This window comes from Pristiophorus japonicus, chromosome 3, assembly GCF_044704955.1.
Source record: "Pristiophorus japonicus isolate sPriJap1 chromosome 3, sPriJap1.hap1, whole genome shotgun sequence".
Taxonomy (NCBI): Eukaryota; Metazoa; Chordata; class Chondrichthyes; family Pristiophoridae; genus Pristiophorus; species Pristiophorus japonicus.
The window spans coordinates 56,801,389-56,824,730 of record NC_091979.1 but is presented as its reverse complement, the minus strand read 5'-3'; the positions used below and the strand labels follow the sequence as shown (position 1 = coordinate 56,824,730).

General features: G+C 48.4%; 1 protein-coding gene across 1 annotated transcript in view; it reads left to right on the top strand.

The window, feature by feature from the left end:
- kynu (kynureninase) overlaps positions 1–23,342 on the top strand; it is a 295,567-nt gene that overhangs the window by 102,771 nt on the left and 169,454 nt on the right. The window lies entirely within an intron of this gene.

Here is a 23,342-nt window from a genome sequence, read left to right as displayed (position 1 = left end):
CACATTGAAGAACTGGTACACCGTAACTGCTGCATTGCAATCATTTCTTCTTCTTTCGTTACACTGTGCATCATGTGGAGGTCACCTACCCAACTGGGAAAAATTACAGGAGTTCTTGTCTCAATTACCTTGTTGAAATTCAATTTTAACAAGATTTAAAATAGTGCAATGAAAATATGAGCGATGCAGAAAAACTACTGCCTCCAATTGCCAAAGCTGTATGCACCAGGTGCACAGTTCATATATTACCTGTCATTATCTATTGCATGAGTACAGAGCCATCAGAGCTATAAAAAAAAACCTCCAAGCAAGGCTACCAAAAGCAGTCTTCTAACACCAGATTTTTTTTTCAACAATTTTCTCCTCTTCTACTTTTTATTCTTCTTTACCTTCCTTTTGTAATGTATTTGCTTCATGGTTCTTTGCATAAGAATTCATAGCAACACATTGCGATTAAGAACGAGTTGGTTTATTAGCAAAGGTTTAACAATCCCACTCATCATCATCATAGGCAGTCCCTCGGAATCGAGGAAGACTTGCTTCCACTCCTAAAGTGAGTCCTTTGGTGGCCGAACAGTCCAATACGAGAGCCACAGACCCTGTCACAGGTAGGACAGACATTCGTCGGGGGAAGGGGGGTGGGACTGATTTGCCGCACGCTCCTTCCACTGTCTGTGCCTGACCTCTTCACGCTCGCGCCGTTGAGATTCGAAGAGCTCAACGCCCTCTCGGTTGCATTTTCTCCACCTAGGGCGGTCTTTGGCCAGGGACTCCCAGGTGTCAGTGGTGATGTCGTACTTTACCAGGGAGGCATTGAGGGTATCCTTGTAACGTTTCCACTGCCCACCTTTGGCTCGTTTGCCATAAAGGAGCTCAGCATTGTAAGCGGTTTTGATCCTAGCCCAAAGGCTAGATGGACGAGTCGAATCGCCCCCACCTTACGAGAATTCTATACCCGGGAATTATTATTCAGAGTGTAAATGGAATAAGTTACGGACAGGAATTCTTCGGTGAACAATCACTGTCTTTGTGGAGAATAAGATCCAGGTTAAAACAACATACAGTATAACACTGAGGATTGGTGACATGCAGTAATTTCCTTGTTGCTCTGGTGGAGTCTAACTTCCCCCTACCAGTGAATTACCCAGGCGCATGAAGCTCCCTCCCCAGAATAGCCTGAAAAAGCTTCACTTGGCACTCTGGTTACCGGCTTGGGACACTCGCGACCATTGATCGCTCAGCTGGTCCTTCTTCTTGTCACGTCGGTCTTGGTGGAGCGAGAGAGAGAGAGGGGGAACACTTGAATGCTCCAGAATGCTAGAGAATGGTGGAAAAGAGTCTATCTTAAAATGGAGTCCTGCTGCCCTTACCAATCCTGCCAATCTTTGAAATCCTTTTGCTTCTAAGTATTCCGATGCTTAGTTGGTGATGGGCCATCAGATCCATGTATATTGGATTGATGACCCTGGGTCTGGGTCATCTCTCGGCATTTGTGTAGGGAAGAACTGGCCCCTCGTGGTCTGGCCAGGCTAGTGGGTCCATTGTTCTGCTTCTCTTCTGAGATGGAGGTGAGACGTGCCTTTGCATATTAGAGTGGTTTTCCAATAGTTTATGCACGCCTCAGCTATCTGAGCCCTTTCCTTTCGCTGGGGCGAACCCGTACATTCTGGATGACTGACAGTTTTTTTGTCACAGCCAACTGCCAAGCGGTCTCTGGAGTTTTAATAAACCAGCCTTTTCACATCTGCACAGGGTGACCCCATCAGAGGGAAAGTACCCTCAGAGAAAAAAAACTTATAAAGTCCACAAAATATTCTCGACTGAGTCCATTCTTTAACCAAAGACTTTGCAATCTCTTCAGTCCCCCATTTGATGCTTTTTCTTTCCATAAAACATCACTCGACGAGAGAGCAAAGGTCAAAGTCTCCCACAAGTGAAGCTGTTCTCCTGATTTTACGTTTTAAAACCCCAGAACTGTACCTCTTACGGCGTGTCACAGTTCCCTTCTACAGAGTCAAAACATAAGAAAACGGCTACTTCACACAAGATCCACAAGACGTTACCAAAAAAAAAATCACCGTGCACATCATACAGTACAGCATTGACAGGTGGTGACACATTACAAAAACTACAACAGCGCACATCGCGCAATACATAGTGTGAAACTATAACCAGAATATAATACACTTGTTGTGTCCTTACACACTACAGCAAATCAACCCGAGGCACATACTGGAGACAAGGTCACTCTGTGACCTGTACCTTTATTAACAGGACCAAGAAGTGATGACCCTGCATGGGACCTCCCTTTATATACCTGGATGACCAGGTGAGGAGTGTCTCCCACAAGTTCACCCCCTGTGGTCAAGGTGTGCATTTCTCAGGTGTATACAGTGTATAGTGTTGTTACATAAAGGTTACAGTTATGTGAGGTTTCAAACATGACAACACTTGCTTACAGAACTTTGGTACGTTACAAGTTTTGGCAGGGAGAAACCATCATCAACAATTACACCTCTCCGAGTCGATCTAACATCCCTTGCCACTGCGTTTGGAGCAGCTGGCTCTGTCGCCTGCATCTGGTGTACAACAAATGGCTTACAAGCAATTTTATGATGACTAATGCATGGGAACAGACGCGGATCCAGGGGGAAATCTCTACACTCAGACCGATGTCCCACCAAGGTGGCAAGACAATCCCCTTGATCTTCTGCCCCACTTCCACTGTCTTTTGCTCTAAAGTGTAAATTGTTTCTGGGAGAGCTCAACGGCCTTTATTAACTCAGTGAGGTGTTCCGGCAGAAAAGGAATCGGGTACCCGAAATGTTTCACATAGTCCTGGAGATGTGTGAAGGTGTCGTTTACAGTGAAGTGAATGCTCGAGGGTTCGGGGAGGGGAATAATTCGCTTTTGTGCCACTTGAACCTTGGCTTTGGGTTTGAAACAAAAACTGCTGTCACTCACCGGACACCACATGTCCTGGCTGTACCGGTAGCGGAGCGCACTTGTGGTGACACAGTTTGTCCCACTCCCCACGTATGCTACCTGTGGAGGTACATGATCTGGTGCCATCACTTCCATGGTGCAATTGATGAGGTTCCGTGCCTGCAGAAGCAAACCGACATTCTGATCGAGCAAAAGCAGTCAAGTGCTGGGGACACAGTATTATGTGTGCACTCTGGCTCTGGCATCCGGAAAGGTCATTGCCCGCCATAGCATATTCCCATTTTATGACATACGGCGGGACCGCTTTAAAATGAACATGCACTCCTCCACGAATGACCCCGATATTCTCAACCCTGTATACTGGTGCTGGCCGGGATGACCAGCCCATTACCGGCATCCTTACTACAATTACCATCACTGCACGGTTGGATCGGCAGCAATCTACAGGGACAGGATAGGCTTCAGAGGCTCAATGAAGCTGGCACGGGTGCAATGAATTGCTATACGGGTACAGCACGGCGACATGCTTGTTGCTTACTCATGAAGGGACGCGATCTTGCCTCAGGTCCTCCAGGTTACTGCAGCCCTCGCCCAGCAACCACGCTCCATACAGCACGTACACCTCATTTTGTGCAGCCTGCTCCGAGGTGTTCCTGTCCTCCTGTATCAAATCATTAACAGTTTTAGCATGCCGCTCCAGCTCTGCAATGACCTCCTTTAAATGAACGGTCATTGCCTGGTCCTCATGAAGCTCTGAACCCACCACTGTGTTCTCTTCCCCTAGAATCTTACGCAGTTGGTTCTTTAATCCAATGATCTGCATCTGGAGTTGTACATCATCCATACTATTAATAATGTCGGTTCCTGTACTGAACGCTGGGCTACATCGTTCCAGGTCCCTCTTCTCTGCCTCCCGGACCCCACACTATTCCCAATATTCAGATCATAAAGCTGTTCTTTATCTACATTTCCATAGTCCAGTTCATAAAACTCCTGAAACATCATTTTTAACAGAGCTTCATGAAGCTTCTCTGTCTTCTTTGGGCACCAGACAGGCAGGTGGACTTCAGTCAGATTTAGGATCACGGATGCCATGGAGTAGTGCACATTCTGAAACAAAACTTTGTCAGTAGGGATTAACACCAAACCATTCCCTGGACCCCTGGTGGTGATGGGACACCTATCTACAGTCATCTGTACTGTCGGGCTCTGGGCGGGGGCTTCCTGGTGTATGAGATGCTCTCTGTGGCATTGATGGTGTTTGGGGGATTTGAGATCAAACAGGAGTCCACACTCCGATCCCAACCAATCCCACCCCCGGCGTCCTGCCACCGCCTGCTAAACGCGATCAACATACCAGTTGGGCAGATCTTTTCCGACCCCCACATAAACACATAAATCTCTTCCTCGGATTCCCACCACTTATCCCAACACACATTCACTCCTCCCTGAGAACCCGTGACCGTCCGGTACGTGTCGTTACTTAGTCTTTCCCAGTCAGCTGTCCGGTCTCCTGTTTCCGTGCTCAGTTTCCTGAGCCATCACGATCTTCCCATTGGAATTTGTCCCCTACAACTAAGGCACATCCGTTTACCCTCCAATACCCTAACCTGGGAGGTAGTAACCCCTATTCTCAGGCATGGGATGGACGCTTCACCATGGTGAACGTGTCATGGCTGGAATACTGGGTGGAATTCGACCCCAGCCATCTCGGCCACATTCCCTCATGGAGATAGACGCTCGCCCCATCCTTCAAGCCACCTCCAGTAGTCACAGTCGGTCCGTCTCTGCCGGTGCAACCGAAAACAACTGATTCCTTGATGTCGCCCCTGCGACTCGTGCTGGCTTCAATCATGACAATCAGGATTACTATGACTGACTTCATCTTGTTCTTAGGCGTTCCCTGAAAACACACAGAAGACAACATTGTCCTTGGGGTGATGCCTCACTTTTCCAGACGCAGCGGCACACGATTACCTTTGGTAACCGGAATATAGAGACAAGCTAAGGCAACAGACAGGAGAGAAAGAAGTTATGTACAGCGCCACCATTCTCCGGGTGGCCACACTAGGTCTTCTTGACCCTGAGCACTCTTACGACTCCGGCTTCCTTCATTCACCGGTGTCTAAGGAGGCGTCCACAGCGCCCTTGGCCGTGGGATCCTGGCACTCCTCCTCACTCCTGCCCTTCTAGCCTGCACCGCCATTCAATGAGTTCATGGCTGAACATGCAACTTCAGTACCCCATTCCTGCTTTCTCGCCATACCCCTTGATCCCCCGAGTAGTAAGGACTTCATCAAACTCCTTTTTGAATATATTTACTGAATTGGCCTCAACAACTTTCTGTGGTAGAGAATTCCACAGGTTCACCACTCTCTGGGTGAAGAGGTTTCTCCTCATCTCGGTCGTAAATGGCTTACCCCTTATCCTTCGACTGTGACCACTGGTTCTGGACTTCCCCAACATTGGGAACATTCTTCCTGCATCTAACCTGTCTAAACTCGTCAGAATTTTAAACGTTTCTATGAGGTCCCCTCTCATTCTTCTGAACTCCAGTGAATACAAGCCAGTTGATCCAGTCTTTCTTGATAGGTCAGTCCCGCCATCCCGGGAATCAGTCTGGTGAACCTTCACTGCACTCCCTCAATAGCAAGAATGTCCTTCCTCAAGTTAGGAGACCAAAACTGTACACAATACTCCAGGTGTGGCCCCACCAAGGCCCTGTACAACTGTAGCAACACCTCCCTGCCCCTGTACTCAAATCCCCTCGCTATGAAGGCCAACATGCCATTTGCTTTCTTAACCGCCTGCTGTACCTGCATGCCAACCTTCAATGACTGATGTACCATGACACCCAGGTCTCGTTGCACCTCCCCTTTTCCTAATCTGTCACCATTCAGATAATAGTCTGTCTCTCTGTTTTTACCACCAAAGTGGATAACCTCACATTTATCCACATTATACTTCATCTGCCATGCATTTGCCCACTCACCTAACCTATCCAAGTCGCTCTGCAGCCTCATAGCATCCTCCTCGCAGCTCACACTGCCAACTAACTTAGTGTCATCCGCAAATTTGGAGATACTACATTTAATCCCCTTGTCTAAATCATTAATGTACAGTGTAAACAGCTGGGGCCCCAGCACAGAACCTTGCTGTACCCCACTAGTCACTGCCTGCCATTCTGAAAAGTCCCCATTAACTCCTACTCTTTGCTTCCAGTCTGACAACCAGTTCTCAATCCATGTCAGCACACTACCCCCAATCCCATGTGCTTTAACTTTGCACATTAATCTCTTGTGTGGGACCTTGTCGAAAGCCTTCTGAAAGTCCAAATATACCACATCAACTGGTTCTCCCTTGTCCACTCTACTGGAGACATCCTCAATAAATTCCAGAAGATTTGTCAAGCATGATTTTCCTTTCACAAATCCATGTTAACTTGGACCTATCATGTCACCTCTTTCCAAATGCGCTGCTATGACATCCTTAATAATTGATTCTATCATTTTACCCACTACCGATGTCAGGCTGACCGGTCTATAATTCCCTGTTTTCTCTCTCCCTCCTTTTTTAAAAAGTGGGGTTACATTGGCTTCACTCCATTCGATAGGAACTGATCAATGCATCCGCTATTTCCAAGGCCACCTCCTTAAGTACTCTGGGATGCAGTCCATCAGGCCCTGGGGATTTATCGGCCTTCAATCCCATCAATTTCCCCAACACAATTTCTCGACTAATAAGGATTTCCCTCAGTTCCTCCTCCTTACTAGACCCTCTGACCCCTTTTATATCCAGAAGGTTATTTGTGTCCTCCTTAGTGAATACCGAACCAAAGTACTTGTTCAATTGGTCTGCCATTTCTTTGTTCCCCATTATGATGTTCCCCTGATTCTGACTGCAGGGGACCTACGTTTGTCTTTACTAACCTTTTTCTCTTTACATATCTGTAGAAACTTTTGCAATCCGTCTTAATGTTCCCTGCAAGCTTCTTCTTGTACTCCATTTTCCCTGCCGTAATCAAACCCTTTGTCCTCCTCTGCTGAGTTCTAAATTTCTCCCAGTCCCCGGGTTCGCTGCTATTTCTGGACAATTTGTATGCCACTTCCTTGGCTTTAATACTATCCCTGATTTCCCTTGATAGCCATGGTTGAGCCACCTTCCCTTTTTTATTTTTACGCCAGACAGGAATGTAAAATTGTTGTCGTTCATCCATGCGGTCTCTAAATGTCTGCCATTGCCCATCCACAGTCAACCCCTTAAATATCATTTGCCAATCTATCCTCGCCAATTCACGCCTCATACCTTCAAAGTTACCCTTCTTTAAGTTCTGGACCATGGTCTCTGAATTAACTGTTTCATTCTCCATCCTAATGCAGAATTCCACCATATTATGGTCACTCTTCCCCAAGAGGCCTCGCACAACGAGATTGCTAATTAATCCTCTCTCATTACACAACACCCACTCTAAGATGGCCTCCCCCCGAGTTGGTTCCTCGACATATTGGTCTAGAATACCATCCCTTATGCACTCCAGGAAATCCTTCTCCACCGTATTGCTTCCAGTTTGGTTAGCCCAATCTATGTGCATATTAAAGTCACCCATTATAACTGCTGCACCTTTATTGCATGCACCCCTAATTTCCTGTTTGATGCCCTCTCCAACATCACTACTACTGTTTGGAGGTCTGTACACAACTCCCACTAACGTTTTTTGCCCTTTGGTGTTCTGCAGCTCTACCAATATAGATTCCACATCATCCCATCATCCAAGCTAATGTCCTTCCTAACTATTGCATTAATCTCCTCCTTAACCAGCAATGCTACCCCACCTCCTTTTCCTTTTATTCTATCCTTCCTGAATGTTGAATACGCCTGGATGTTGAGTTCCCAGCCCTGATCATCCTGGAGCCACGTCTCTGTAATCCCAATCACATCATATTTGTTAACATCTATTTGCACAGTTAATTCATCCACCTTATTACGGATACTCCTTGCATTAAGACACAAAGCCTTCAGGCTTGTTTTTTTAACACCCTTTGTCCTTTTAGAATATTGCTGTACAGTGGCCCTTTTTGTTCTTTGCCTTGGATTTCTCTGCCCTCCACTTTTCCTCATCTCCTTTCTGTCTTTTGCTTTTGCCTCCTTTTTGTCTCCCTCTGTCTCTGTGCATTGGTTCCCATCCCCCTGCCATATTAGTTTAACTCCTCCCCAACAGCACTAGCAAACACTCCCTCTAGGACATTGGTTCCGGTCCTGCCCAGTCCGGTTTGTACTGGTCCCACCTCCCCCAGAACCGGTTCCAATGCCCCAGGAATTTGAATCCCTCCCTGCTGCACCACTGCTCAAGCCACGTATTCATCTGCGCTATCCTGCGATTCCTACTCTGACTAGCACGTGGCACTGGTAGCAATCCCGAGATTATTACTTTTGAGGTCCTACTTTTTAATTTAGCTCCTAGCTCCTTAAATTCGTTTCGTAGGACCTCATCCCTCTCATGTGGGGAATACCCTGTGCTTCTAGATGGGCTGGCTCGGACCCCCATCAGAACTAACGGCAAGACCTCCACCCATTTTCTAGGCGAGTCTCCCGTTTCCTTTCGTAACCTTTCCTTGATGGTTCTATTCATTCGCTCCACAATCCCTGATGACTGCGGGTTGTGGACGACGTGTCATTTGCCCTCTTCACCTAGCATCTTCAGAGTCGCCTGCATGACTGCCCCTGTGAAGTGACTCCCCTGATCGGACTCCACATACTGTGGTAGCCCCCACCTAGAGAACACTTCTCTCACTAGAATCCTTGCTGTCCCCAAAGCTGTGGCTGTTCGGCAAGGGAAGGCTTCTACCCATTTAGAGAACACATCTACCAGGACCAGGCAGTATTGTAACCCCCCCCCTTTGTGGTGGGCAACGGTCCTCTATAATCGACCTGTATGGACTGCCATGGTCCCCCCACTCTCCTCCTAGTGTGTCCCATGGATACCTTCCTTTTCTGGGGGTCAGGGTTGTTTGCAGGGCACACCAAGCAATCCGCACAGAAGTCAGGGCTGTCCTCCCTCAGTTGCGGCCACCACCCTGCCTGTTCCACCCGTTGCCAGGTGATCTCAGGCCCAGGTTGCCCCGCTCCTGGACCCTTGTCGGCCAACTGAAGGAATTCTCTCTGGTGCTGCTGCGGGACTCCCCACTGTTCCCGTCTGAAAACTAACTCTTCCTTTACCGTAATGCCTGCCACTCCGTATGGACCCTCTACCTTCTCTACCTTCGCCAGCGTCTCCAGAACAGTCTTTAGGACGGGATCCTGTGTTTGGACCATCTTTAGGTCCGGGGCCAGTGCTAACCCTGCACTCCCTTGTGTCCCACCTCTGTCCCTGATCGCGGCTATCAGACTCGACTCATAAGGATCCCAAAACGTGCCCGTTCGAGCACCTTCCTTGGCCAGTACATCGGCCTGCAGATTGCCCTCTGAATGGGGTTCTGTCTTAGAATGGACCTTGAATTTGTGGAGAAAGAAATCCCCCTGGGTTCCTATCGATGTTAGGATCTGTTGCAACAATGCCTTGGTTGCTAGGGGTTTCCCGTCTGCAGATGTGAACCCGCGACGAGACCAAATTGCCAAATATTCTATGCATGAATTGCAAGTGAGCATGCTGTCCAAGCAAATCATGTAGGGTGTCGGGAACTCTTCAGGGTGGGTAACCACATACACCACATACACCACCGCCGACAGTTCAGCGTGCTGTGTGCTCATCGTGCTCGGGAGTTTAATGGCCTGCCTTTGGGCCAAAACTCCCGCATCCAGTGAGTCGCTCCCCTGCCACCATTGTACTGGACCTGTCTATGTAGATCTCGCAGCCCATGGGATGGATCCCAGCCTGAAACCCTATGTCTACGTCCCATACTCCTTCAACAGAACATGTGTGGACCACCCCTGGGTAGATCAAATCTGCGGCGAGCTTGGGCTCACAGAGGCCTTTCACGCTCAAATTCATCTGCGAGAGCAATAACGTCCAGCGAGCAATGCGTGCACTGCTCACCACACCTTCCTTCATCCTCCCATCCAGAAGCATCTGAGTGGGTGTATGACGGGTTAAGAGAGTTATCGGGGAGACCCCTTTGAAGATTTGTGATCTCTTCATGGTCCAATCTGTGGCAAGCAAGTGCCTCTCACAATTGGAGTACCCCCTCTCTACATCTGTGAGGATCCTTGATGAGTATACCACAGGCCTCAGCTTGCCATACCGTTCCTGGAACAGCACTGCGCTTAAACTGTCGCCTGTGGCAACTACCTCCAAAAAGAACTCCTCTCCCCCATCAATCGCTCCTAAAGCCGGTGCAGTCTGCAGATCTCTCTTCAGACGACTAAAAGCTGCCATGCAGTCCTCATCCCACTCCCAGCCCATTCCCTTGTTGAGGAGCCGGAGTAGAGGGGCTGCCGTAGCGGCATAGTCCTCTATGAAATCCCTGCAGTACCCTGTGAGTCCCAGGAAGGATCTTCTCCCGTTACCCTGGTCGGGGCAGATAGCTCCTGTACCACCTTCCTCCTCGCCTCATCGATGGCCCTCTCCCCAGCATGCACAGTCAGCCCGAAGAATTTTACTTCCTGCTGGCCGATCTGTGCCTTCCTGGGATTAACCTTGAACCCAGCTTCCTTTAACAGACTCAGCAGCTCAGCCAGCAGTGGGCCATGCTCCTCCCCCTTGTTGGAGAACAAAAGGAGGTCGTCCATGTACTGCACAAGCCAATGTGGTCTACTGAACCCTTTTAAACAGTTGGCCATACTGTTAAGTTTTTAATATTCTTATAAATGACTCCACGAGGAGTCATTTGAGCTGTTGTGACCTAAGTCCCATTTATTGTAACTCCAGAGTGAGGCACAAGCAGGGTGGGCAACCTTTTATACTGGGCCCTGCACACTTATGCAAGTGACCCTCAGGTCTCCCACCGCAGTGCCCTCTGGTGGCACACCTGAAGTGACTATACAGTTAGTATGCATGTTCTACATACATGACATCACTTCCCCCCAAGTCTTTAATGCAAATTAACTTGTACATTGATGGTGACCTGGGCTTTGCCCTTCCTGGTTGACCATTGGAGGGTCGCTTCTAGCTTGGGTGGGTTGCTAGTGAGATTTGTTGCCAGTGGAGATCCTCATGGCTTCTGGTTGTGAGTCCATGACGACTCCATTCTCACCCCCCCACAGAGATCAGGCTAATGGCCCATTACATGCAAGTTGCATTCAAGTTCATCACATGGGTTTTACATTTACATCTTGATACAGTTGTTGGGTGGATTACAATTGCGTTTCTTTTTGTTTGGTATATTTACATGATCAGTACAAGTATCTCAGTACAGGTACACAAGGACAGTCTAGTTCTAGCATGGCCGGATGAGATCCGGGTCATCTGGTGACGGCGCAGCGCCCCATGCTAGTGGGTCTGTGGGCGAGGTGAGCTCATTTTGCTCGCGTTGCCGGAGCTCAGGGCTCTTGCCGTTACTCCTAGTGTCGGGCAGGCCCAAAGACAGCTGATGTGTCTGTGACCTCCCTGTTCTGTATGGAGAAAGAGTCAGACTGAACACTGTGAGCTCAAAGTAAAGTGTGACCTTAGTCTTTTATTGCAGGTTTCCAGAATGCCTCTCCAACCTGTGAAGCCTCCTTAAATACCTGTGCTCCCAAGGGATTAAGTGATCTCTTGGGACTCTGGGGAATGAACCCTCTGGTGGCTGTACAGAGTAAATAAAAGTCCACATATATAACAACATTCCCCCACAAAGTCAATCGGGTAACTATTTACAATGTGAGTCAATCTGGGGCCCTTCTTGCCCTGGTTGATCGTCTCGGTGTGAAAGCTGGTGTTGTTGAAACATTTGTTGGGCCCTCGCTGGGCTGCTGTGCAGCTGGCCTTGCTGGGCTGCCTGGAGTGTTGGGCCCTACTGGGCTGCTGTGGATGATGGGTTCTGCTTCGTGGTGTCGGTTGCCACTGGTGTGTGTGTTGGGGGATCAAAAAAGGAGGGGTCCAAGGTGGGTTGCTCAGGGTAGTCCGTGAATCTGAGTTTGATTTGGTCCAAGTGTTTCTGGTGAATGAGTCCCTTGAAAGTTTGACCCAAAACAACCTGCTCCCCTCTTTGGCCACGAGAGTGCCGGGAAGTCACTTGGAATCTTGTCCATAATTTAATACAAATACAGGATCATTGACTTCAATCTCACGTGACACATTTGCGCTATCATGGTATGCACTTTGTTGAAGCCGCCTGCTCTCTACCTGTTCATGAAGATCAAGGTGAACTAACGAGAGCCTTGTCTTAAGTGCTCTTTTCATGAGTAGTTCAGCAGGTGGGATCCCAGTGAGTGAGAGTGGGGTCTCGTGCGGTAGCTAAGCAGGACTCGGGATAGGCGACTCTGCAGTTAGCCTTCAGTTACCCTCTTCAAGCCTTGCTTGATGATTTGCACTGCTCTCTTTGCTTGACCATTGGACGCTGGTTTAAACGGGGCAGATGTGATATGTTTGATCCCGTTTAGGGGTCATGAAAACTTTTAACTCAGCACTGGTAAAACATGGCCCGTTGTCGCTCACCAGAACATCGGATAAGCCGTGAGTGGCAAACATGGCCCGCAGGCTTTCAGTGGTGGCAGCGGACGTGCTAGACAACATTATCTTACATTCAATCCATCTGGAGTACGCGTTTACAACCACAAGGAACATTTTACCCAAGAACGGGCCTGCATAGTTGACGTGTACCCTAGACCACGGTTTGGAGGGCCAAGACCATAAACTTAGCGGCGCCTCCCTGGGTACATTGCTTAACTGCGAGCATGTATTACATCTGTGAACACAGGATTCTAAGACCGCATCGATACCGGGCCACTACTCGTGGAATCTGGCTATCGCTTTCATCATTACGATGCCTGGGTGGGTACTGTGGAGGTCATTGATGAAGGTGTCTCTGCCCTTCTTGGGGACCACTATTCGATTGCCTCACAGAAGGCTGTCTGCCTGTATAGACATTGCATCCTTGCACCGCTGGAATGGCTTTATCTCTTCCTGCATTTCCACTGGGACACTGGACCAGCTCCCGTGAAGCACACAGCTTTTGACTCGAGATAATAAGGGGTCCTGGCTTGTCCAGGTTTTGATCTGCTGGGCAGTGACGGATGATTGCTCACTCTCAAATGCTTCCATAAACATGGCTAGATCTGTGGGCTGCACCACTTCCAACCCCGTGGGGGGCAATGGCAGCCTACTGAGAGCATCAGCACAGTTTTCTGTGCCTGGCCTGTGGCAGATGGGGTAGTTGTATGCGAACAACGTGAGAGCCCATCTCTGGATGCGGGCCGATGCGTTGGTATTTATCCCTTTACTTTCGGAAAACAGGAATATAAGTGGCTTATGGTCAGTTTCCAATTTGAATTTTAGACCAAACAGGGATTGATGCATTTTCTTTACCCCTTAGACACACACGAATGCTTCTTTTTCAATCATGCTGTCAGCTCTCTCGGCCTTAGGTAGACTCCTAGATGCATAAGCAACCGGTTGCAGTTTCCCGAAATCATTAGCTTGTTGCAATACACACCCGACGCCATATGATGACGCATCACATGCTAGTAGCAAATGCTTACATGGATCATACAACACCAGCAATTTGTTTGAGCATAACAATTTTCTCGCTTTTACAAAGGCATTTTCTTGGTTTTTGCCCCAAACCCATTTGCCCCCTTTTCATTGTAAGACATGTAGTGGTTCTAGCAGGGTGCTGAGACCCTGTAAGAAGTTACCAAAGTAGTTCAAGAGTCCCAGAAACGACCGCAGCTCCGTCACGTTCTGTGGCCTCGGTGTATTCGCGATTGCCTCCGTCTTCGCGTTGGTGGGCCTGATGCCATCCGCCGCAATCCTCCTTCCCAGGAACTCCACTTCAGGCGCTAGCAGAACGCACTTCGAGCTTTTTAACCTGAGCCCCACGCGATTGAGTCGACTAAGAACCTCCTCTAGGTTCTGCAGGTGCTCGACTGTGTTCCGACCTGTGACCAAGATGTCGTCCTGGAAGACCACGGTGTGCAGGACCGACTTCAGTAAGATTTCCATGTTTCCCTGGAATATCGCCGCTGCTGATTGGATTCCAAACGGACATCTGTTATAAACAAAAAGACCTTTGTGCATATTGATGCAGGTAAGGGCCTTCGATGATGCCACCAGTTCCTGCGTCATGTAGGCTGAAGTCAGATCCAGTTTCGTGAACGTCTTTCCTCCCGCCAGCGTTGCAAAGAAGTCTTCGGCTTTTGGTAGTGGGTATTGGTCCTGCAGGGAGAAACGATTGATAGTTACTTTGTAATCGCTACAGATTCTGACGGTGCCATCTCCCTTGACAACTGGGACAATAGGACTGTCCCACTCGCTGAACTCGATCGGTGAGATGATGCCCTCTCTTTGTAGCCGGTCTAGCTTGATCTCTACCCTTTCTCTCATCTTATACGGTACTGCTCTCACCTTGTGATGGATGGGTCACGCCCTCAGAATTAGGTGGATCTGCACTTTTGCTCCTTGGAATTTCCCGATGCCTGGTTCGAACAGTGAAGGAAATTTGTTTAAGACCTGGGCACGCGAAGTGTCGTCAACGGGTGATAGCATTCGGATGTCATCCCAGTTCCAGCGTATCTTTCCCAGTCAGCTCCTGTTGAGCAGTGTCGAACCATCGCCTGGTACCACCCAGAGTGGTAGCTTGTGCACCGCTCCATCGTAGGAGACCTTTACGGTCGCACTGTCGATTACAGGAATCAGTTCTTTTGGTAAGTTCTTAGTTTTGTGCGAATTGGAGTTAAAACTAGCCTTGAGGCCTTGTTGCACCACAACTTTTCGAAAGCCTTTTTGCCTATGATGGACTGGCTTGCACCCGTGTCCAGCTCCATTGACATCGGGAGTCCATTTAGTTCAACATTCAGCATTATTGGGGAACAATTCGTGGTGAATGTGTGCATCTGAGGCTATGTTTCGACGTGATCCTCCTCTGCAACCTGGTGGTTTGCAGATTTAATAGGCTTAGCAGCTCGCCTGCACACTCGTTGGAGGTGTCCCATTGTTCCACATTCCTTGCAAACGTATCCTTTGAATCGACATGAATAGAAACGATGGTCACCCCCGCAGCACCAACAAGGTGTTAATGGCCTTGCATTCATCACCCTTGATGGTGGACTCTGAGATATCTGCGGATGTGTAGCTGCAGGTAGATGTGATCTGCCCTGTACGTTACGATTCAAAAACAACATCACTTTGTTCACAGTACTTGTAGCAGCAATTGTATGCTGAGAGATTTGCTTAGTATTCTCACTGGTGGCAATGAATGCCTGGGCTGTCGCTATGGTTTTACTCAAGGTTGGGGTCTCTACAGTCAAAAGTTTGCAAAGTATGGTTTTGTGGCCAATGCGAAGTACGATAAAGTCTCTGAGCATGTGCTCCAAATGTCCTTCAAATTCACAATGTTCTGCAAGGCGCCTTAGCTCGGCAACATAACTCGCTACTTCCTGGCCTTCAGATCTTTTGTAGGTTTAGAACCGGTGCCTCGACATCAGAACGTTTTCAAATGCTCTCGGACCAGTGTGCACAAATTGTCGTACGGTTTCTCTGTGGGTTTCGCTGGAGTGAGCAGATTCTTCATGAGGCCATCTGTCGGTGACCCACAGACGGTGAGGAGGATAGCCCTTCATTTGGCAGCGCTCTCTTCCCCATCTAGCTCGTTGGCCACGAAGTATTGGTTGAGTCATTCCACAAAAGTTTCCCAATCATCTCCCTCGAAAAATTTCTCCAGGATGCCCACTGTTCTCTGCATCTTTGGGTTCCACGATCTGTATCTCATCGCCAGTTGTTGTGTATGGAGAAAGAGTCAGACCTAACACTGTGGGCTCAAAGTAAAGTGTGACTTTAGTCTTTTATTGCAGGTCTCCAGAGTGCCTCTCCAACCTGTGAAGCCTTCTTAAATACCTGTGCTCACAAGGGATTATGTGATCCCTTGGGACTCCAGGGAATGAGCCCTCTGTTGGCTGTACAGAGTAAACACAAGTCCACATATATAACACTCCCTGTCCTTTTTGTTTGCTGCTCCCTGGGAAGCGATCTGAGCGAGAGAGTGTTTCGTCTCAGCGACGGTGGGGCTGCCTCGTCTTGTCTAGCAGTTCGCAGCGGACTGCTGACTCGCTTTCCTTGAGGGCACCATTGTGAACACTCTCTAGTTTGGGATCCTGGCTGGTCCAGGTCCCATTTGGAGGAGCCGTTGCGGGTGACCCTTCGCTCTTGGGCATTGCTGTGGTGGCGAGTGGGTTTGTGGGCTGTGCCTTTTCCACCTGGGTGGTGGGCGATGGTAGCTGACTGCTGTTTACTGTTTCTGGCTCATGGTGGTTCATGCCATCGGATGCCTGCAATGTGAAACGGATCTGAGGCACGGTATCGCTACCGGTGCCTCTACTCTCCGGGGTTCGTTTACTCTATAGCTTGTCTACTTCTGTCAGCTGTGGATACACTTTATGATACATCGTTCTTGTCCTGGGGACACAGGCTACAGCATTGGGTAGCCTGCTGGACCTGTATACGACCGTTACGTGTTCGCCCGCTCCATTGGCTGATTGCAATTTGCGCCCGACATCACTCAAACAACATTTTGCTCATTACAACTGGACTTTTACATAGGTTACCAATTTCAAGCAATTCATTCAAAAATGGCGGGTTACTGGCCTCCTTTAAAATGGCCTTACTATTTTTACCCCAACCGTCTTCCTTGCATGGAACCACATGTCGTTGCTCCATTTGCACTGCTCCTCGTGATTTGGATGCCATCTTTTCCCTGTCCCTGGTGTCGACTGTTGCAATCTTCTTTCCCAGGGATTCTGCCACTGAAGCTGGGAAGACGCCCTCGGATTCAATCTTCCTCCCCAGGAGTCCTGCCACTAAAACCAGGAAGGTACGTTCGGGTCGTCTCGGCCGGATCATCGCCACACAGTCATGATGAGCGGTCTGTGCCTCGGGGTCTGTGCGGATCTGCTCTCCGGTGCCTGGTCCAACCGAAGGTGGGGTCTTGCTCTGCCACTGAGCATGGGGGACGTCAATCATTGGAGGGTGAAGTCTTCCCAGTTCCAATAAATCTTCCCCATCCATCTTCTTCCAAGTAGCATTGGTCCATCACCTGAAACAATCCACAATGGTAAATTGTGCACCGCGCCATCATGGGATACACTTACATCCGTACTACCAACAACAGATATCAGTTCCTTAGTGTAGGTATGCAGCTTTGCCTGAACTGGGACCAGCTTGGGACGTTCAGCTTGATCGTTCAATAGCCTCTCAAAGGCTTCCTGGCTCATTACTGACTGACTTGCCCCCATGTCCACTTCCATGAAAACTGGAACGCCATTTATCTCGACTTCCATTATCATTGAAGGACAATCTGCGGTGCAGGTATATATGACATACACTTCGTCCTGGGACTGAGCTACCTCTCTAAGCCATCTCCCCTTAATCCGCACTGGATTCACAGCAATCTGCTGACTCCTCTTCCACGTGGTGAGTCACAGCTCTTTTGCACATTCACTGGAGGTGGCCCTTTGTGCTGCAGCCTTTGCACACATACTCTCTGAACCGACACTGATGAGCCCTGTGATTACCTCCGCAACGCCAGCATGGTACTACTTGACTTACCTTTTCACCCCTCGGCAGACTCTGAGTTAAAGGACTCGGGGGCTGTATGCTCTGCCCTGGGCAGATTCATGTTCAACAGTTCTGTGTGTGAAAGGCACCATTCTATTTACAGTACTTGCCGGATTTGAGTCCTGAGAGTGAGTCATCATCTGCTTGGAGCTGCAGCTTGAGGTCATGAACGCCTGGCTGATGCTGATGGCCTTCTGCAGAGTGACAGTGATTTCGGCAGATAGTAGCATGTGAAGAAGGGCCTCATAACCGATGCCAATTACGAAGAAGTCCCGCAATGCATCGGCGAGGGATTTGCTGAATTCACGCGGTCCTACCAGCCTTCTCAGGTCGGCAGCGTACTTCGCGATTTCCTGGCCGTCGGTGCGGCGGTGTGTATAAAATCGATGCCTGGCTGTGAGGATGCTCTCCTCCGGTTTGAGTTGGTCCCGAATTAGTACTTTAAGCTCCTCATATAACTTGGTCATTGTTTTCTCTGGTGCAAGCAAGTCGCTGACGAGGCTGTAGACCGCGGGCCCACAACTGGTCAACAGGATAACTCTGCGCTTATCTGCCAGCGTGGCCGGATGATTGCCTACCAGGTCGTTTGCTACAAAATATTGTTCAAGCTGCTCCATAAAGGATTCACAATCTTCACCCTCTGAGAACTTTTCTAATGCACCAACATTAGTCATTTTTGCGTGAAAGTTCGTAATCTCGTCGCCAGTTGTTCAATCTTTAATACTCTTTTAAATGACTCCACAAGGTCTAGTATTGTACTTGAGCTGTTATGACCTTAGTCCCATTTATTGTAACTCCAGAGTGAGGCACAAGCATGGTGGGTAGCCTTTTATACTGGGCCTTGCACACCTATGCAGGTGACCCTCAGGTCTCCCACTGCAGTGCCTTCTGGTGGCACACCGAATGTGACTATACAGTTAGTATACATGGTCTACATACATGACACATACATTGGTGGAAAATAGAAGGACGTGGGGAAAGCAGGTCCATGTGTATTGCTGACCCTTGAAAGTGAATGAGAACTTATACTGGTCCTCCCTTTTGAGAGGGATAGACCAGAATCCGATCGAAATGTCCAGCACCGTGAATGTTTTCGCGGATGCTGGGATATTCCCGATCAGGTCGCCTACGGCTGCGACGGTGGTGGCACAGGCTGGGATGTTCTTGTTAATAAGCCAGTAGTCCACAGTGGCTCTCCACGAACTGTCCGGTTTCCTAACCGGCCAAATCGGAGAGTTCACATGGGTCGCTATGGGTCTCAATACCTTGCTCAACCAGTGATACCAATGCCGTCACTAAATGTGCCTCTGCCTCTCTGGGGAGGTTGCAATGTTTCTGTGGTCGGGCCATGGGGTCTCCTTCTACTCTGACCTCCACCCCTGCTACCCTCCCGCAGTCGTGCTTGTGTGTAGCGAATGCCGCGAGGTCGGTTCGCACATCCGCTCTGTACTCTGCCAGGGTAGAAGTGACCAAAAGTTCAAGGTCAGAACTACCCTTGGGCTTCATTGTACATGCAATTCCCTTGCCTTGCTTCCCTGGTATAACGACCACCTCCTTCTCCTTTCTCGTGGCTACTGCCCCCCATAGACAGTGATTCTGGAAATCCACCAATATCGTATGGGCAAGTATGAAGTCTGCCCCCAAAATGCCTGCTCCCACCGCATCAGGAGACATTTCCACTCCATATGGAGTGTCCGCAGATTGATGGCTAGCGGGATGGAGAAAGACCCCGTTCGTTCGTTCCCGGTGAACTCTACGAAGTTATATGGGACCACGTTCGATAGAGGTGATGTGGTCGGGTTATCCGCATAGACATAAGAACATAAGAACATAAGAATTAGGAACAGGAGTAGGCCATCTAGCCCCTCGAGCCTGCTCCGCCATTCAACAAGATCATGGCTGATCTGGCCGTGGACTCAGCTCCACTTACGCGCCCGCTCCCCGTAACCCTTAATTCCCTTATTGGTTAAAAATCTATCTGTGACTTGAATACATTCAATGAGCTAGCCTCAACTGCTTCCTTGGGCAGAGAATTCCACAGATTCACAACCATCTGGGAGAAGAAATTCCTTCTCAACTCGGTTTTAAATTGGCTCCCCCATATTTTGAGGTTGTGCCCCCTAGTTCTAGTCTCCCCGACCAGTGGAAACAACCTCTCTGCCTCTATCTTGTCTATCCCTTTCATTATTTTAAATGTTTCTATAAGATCTCCCCTCATCCTTCTGAACTCCAACGAGTAAAGACCCAGTCTACTCAATCTATCATCATAAGGTAACCCCCTCATCTCCGGAATCAGCCTCGTGAATCGTGAATCGTACCCACTCCAAAGCTAGTATATCCTTCCTTAAGTAAGGTGACCAAAACTGCATGCAGTACTCTAGGTGCGGCCTCACCAATACCCTGTACAGTTGCAGAAGGATCTCCCTGCTTTTGTACTCCTTCCCTCTCGCAATGAAGGCGAACATTCCATTCGCCTTCCTGATTACCTGCTGCACCTGCAAACTAACTTTTTGGGATTCATGCACAAGGACCCCCAGGTCCCTCTGCACCGCAGTATTTGTTGTAATTTCTCCCCATTCAAATAATATTCCCTTTTACTGTTTTCTTTCCCAAGGTGGATGACCTCACACTTTCCGACATTGTATTCCATCTGCCAAACCTTAGCCCATTCGCTTAACCTATCTAAATCTCTTTGCAGCCTCTCTGTGTCCTCTACACAACCCGCTTTCCCACTAATCTTTGTGTCATCTGCAAATTTTGTTACACTACACTCTGTCCCCTCTTCCAGGTCATCTATGTATATTGTAAACAGTTGTGGTCCCAGCACCGATCCCTGTGGCACACCACTAACCACCGATTTCCAACCGGAAAAGGACCCATTTATCCCGACTCTCTGCTTTCTGTTCGCCAGCCAATTCTCTATCCATGCTAATATATTTCCTCTGACTCCGCGTACCCTTATCTTCTGCAGTAACCTTTTGTGTGGCACCTTATCGAATGCCTTTTGAAAATCTAAATACACCACATCCATCGGTACACCTCTATCCACCATGCTCGTTATATCCGCAAAGAATTTCAGTAAATTAGTTAAACATGATTTCCCCTTCATAAATCCATGCTGCGTCTGCTTGATTGCACTATTCCTATCCAGATGCCCCGCTATTTCTTCCTTAATGATAGTTTCAAGCATTTTCCCCACTACAGATGTTAAACTAATCGGCCTATAGTTACCTGCCTTTTGTCTGCTCCCTTTTTTAGTGCTTGAAGCTCCAGTGTCCAGCAGATAGGTCCCTTGCACCTTCTCCACCCCCATCTTCACACACGGTCTTTTCCAGCATCATAACTTAGTGGGCACAATTAACGGGCTGAGAATTGCTGAAGTTCATCCATGTGATCTTTAAATGTTTGCCATTGCCTATCCACCGTCAACCCTTTAAGTATCATTTGCCAGTCTATTCAAGCCAATTCACGCCTCAAACCAACTAAGTTACCTTCCTTAAGTTCAGGACCCTGGTTTCTGAATTAACTGTGCCACTCTCCATCTTAATAAAGAATTCTACCATGTTATGGGTGTCATGGTTCATCAGTCATTCAAAGTTGGCATACAGGTACAGCAGGCGGTGAAGAAGGCAAATGATCGATTTGCAATATTAGTGGCTGCTCTCCGCGCAATCTTTCCGGCAGGGCAGTGTAGGGTGGACGTGGCAGCAGGCAGCGTACTCCCATCCACCCCGAACAATCCCGACCCATGACTAGAAACATAGAAACATAGAAAATAGGTGCAGGAGTCGGCCATTTGGCCCTTCGAGCCTGCACCACCATTCAATAAGATCATGGCTGATTATTCTCTCAGTACCCCTTTCCTGCTTTCTCTCCATACCCCTTGATCCCCTTAGCCGTAAGGGCTACATCAAATTCCCTTTTGAATATATCTAACGAACTAGCCTCAACATCTTCCTGTGGTAGAGAATTCCACAGGTTCACCACTCTCTGGGTGAAGAAGTGTCTCTTCATCTCGGTCCTAAATGGCTTATCCCTTATCCTTAGACTGTGACCCCTGGTTCTGGACTTCCCCAACAGCAGGAACATTCTTCCTGCATCTAACCTGTCCAATCCCATCAGAATTGTATATGTTTCGATGAGATCCCCTCTCATTCTTCTAAATTCCAGTGAATATAAGCCTAGTCGATCCAGTCTTTCTTCATATGTCAGTCCTGCCATCCCAGGAATCAGTCTGGTGAACCTTCGCTGCACTCCCTCAATAGCAACAATGTCCTTCCTCAGCTTAGGAGACCAAAACTGTACACAATATTCCAGGTGTGGCCTCAGCAAGGCCCTGTACAGCTGCAGTAAGACCTCCCTGTTCCTATACTCAAATTCTCTCACTATGAAGGCCAACATGCCATTTGCCTTCTTCACCGCCTGCTGTATCTGCATGCCAACTTTCAATGACTGATGTACCATGACATCCAGGTCTCGTTGCACTACCCCTTTTCCTAACCTGTCACCATTCAGATAATATTCTGTCTTCCTGTTTTTGCCACCAAAGTGGATAAACTCACATTTATCTACATTATACTGCATCTGCAATGCATTTGCCCACTCACCTAACCTGTCCAAGTCCCCCTGCAGCCTCTTAGCATTCTCCTCATAGCTCACACTGCCAATCAGCTTAGTGTCATCTGCAAACTTGAAGATATTACACTCAATTCCTTCGTCTAAATCATTAATGTATATCGTAAATAGCAGGGGTCCCAGCACTGAACCTTGTGGTACCCCACTAGTCACTGCCTGCCATTCTGAAACGGACCCATTTATTCCTGCTCTTTGCTTCCTGTCTGCCAACCAGTTCTCTATCCACGTCATTACATTACCCCTAATACCATGTGCTTTGATTTTGCACACTAATTTCTTGTGTGGGACCTTGTCAAAAGCCTTTTGAAAGTCCAAATACACCACATCCACTGGTTCTCCCTTGTCCACTCGACTAGTTGCATCCTCAAAAAATTCTAGAAGATTTGTCAAGCATGATTTCCCTTTCATAAATCCATGCTGACTTGGACTGATCCTGTCACTGCTTTCCAAATGCGCTGCTATTACATCTTTTATAATTGATTCCAGCATTTTCCCCACTACTGATGTCAGGCTAACCCGTCTATCATTCCCTGTTTTCTCTCTCCCTCCTTTTTTTAAAAAGTGGGGTTACATTAGCTATCCTCCAATCCATAGGAACTGATCCAGAGTTTATAGAATGTCTGAAAATGTCCACCAATACATCCACTATATCTAGGGCCACTTCCTTAAGTGCTCTGGGATGCAGACTATCAGGCTCTGGGGATTTATCGGCCTTCAATCCTATCAATTTCCCTAACACAATTTCCTGGGGATTTTCAGGATCTTGCGGAGACATCGTTGGTGATATATCTCCAGCGACTTGAGCTGTCTTCTGTACATCGTCCATGCCTCTGATCCATACAGGAGGGCGGGTATTAATGCAGCCCTGAAGACCATGAGCTTGGTGGTAGATTTGAGGGCCTGGTCTTTGAAAACTCTATTCCTCAGGCGGCCAAAGGCTGCAGTGGTGCACTAGAGGCAATGTTGAATCTCCACATCAATACCTGCCTTTGTTGATAAAATGCTCCCGAGGTATGGGAAGTGGTCCACGTTGTCAAGGACTGCGCCGTGAATCTTGATGACTCGGGGGTAGTGCTGT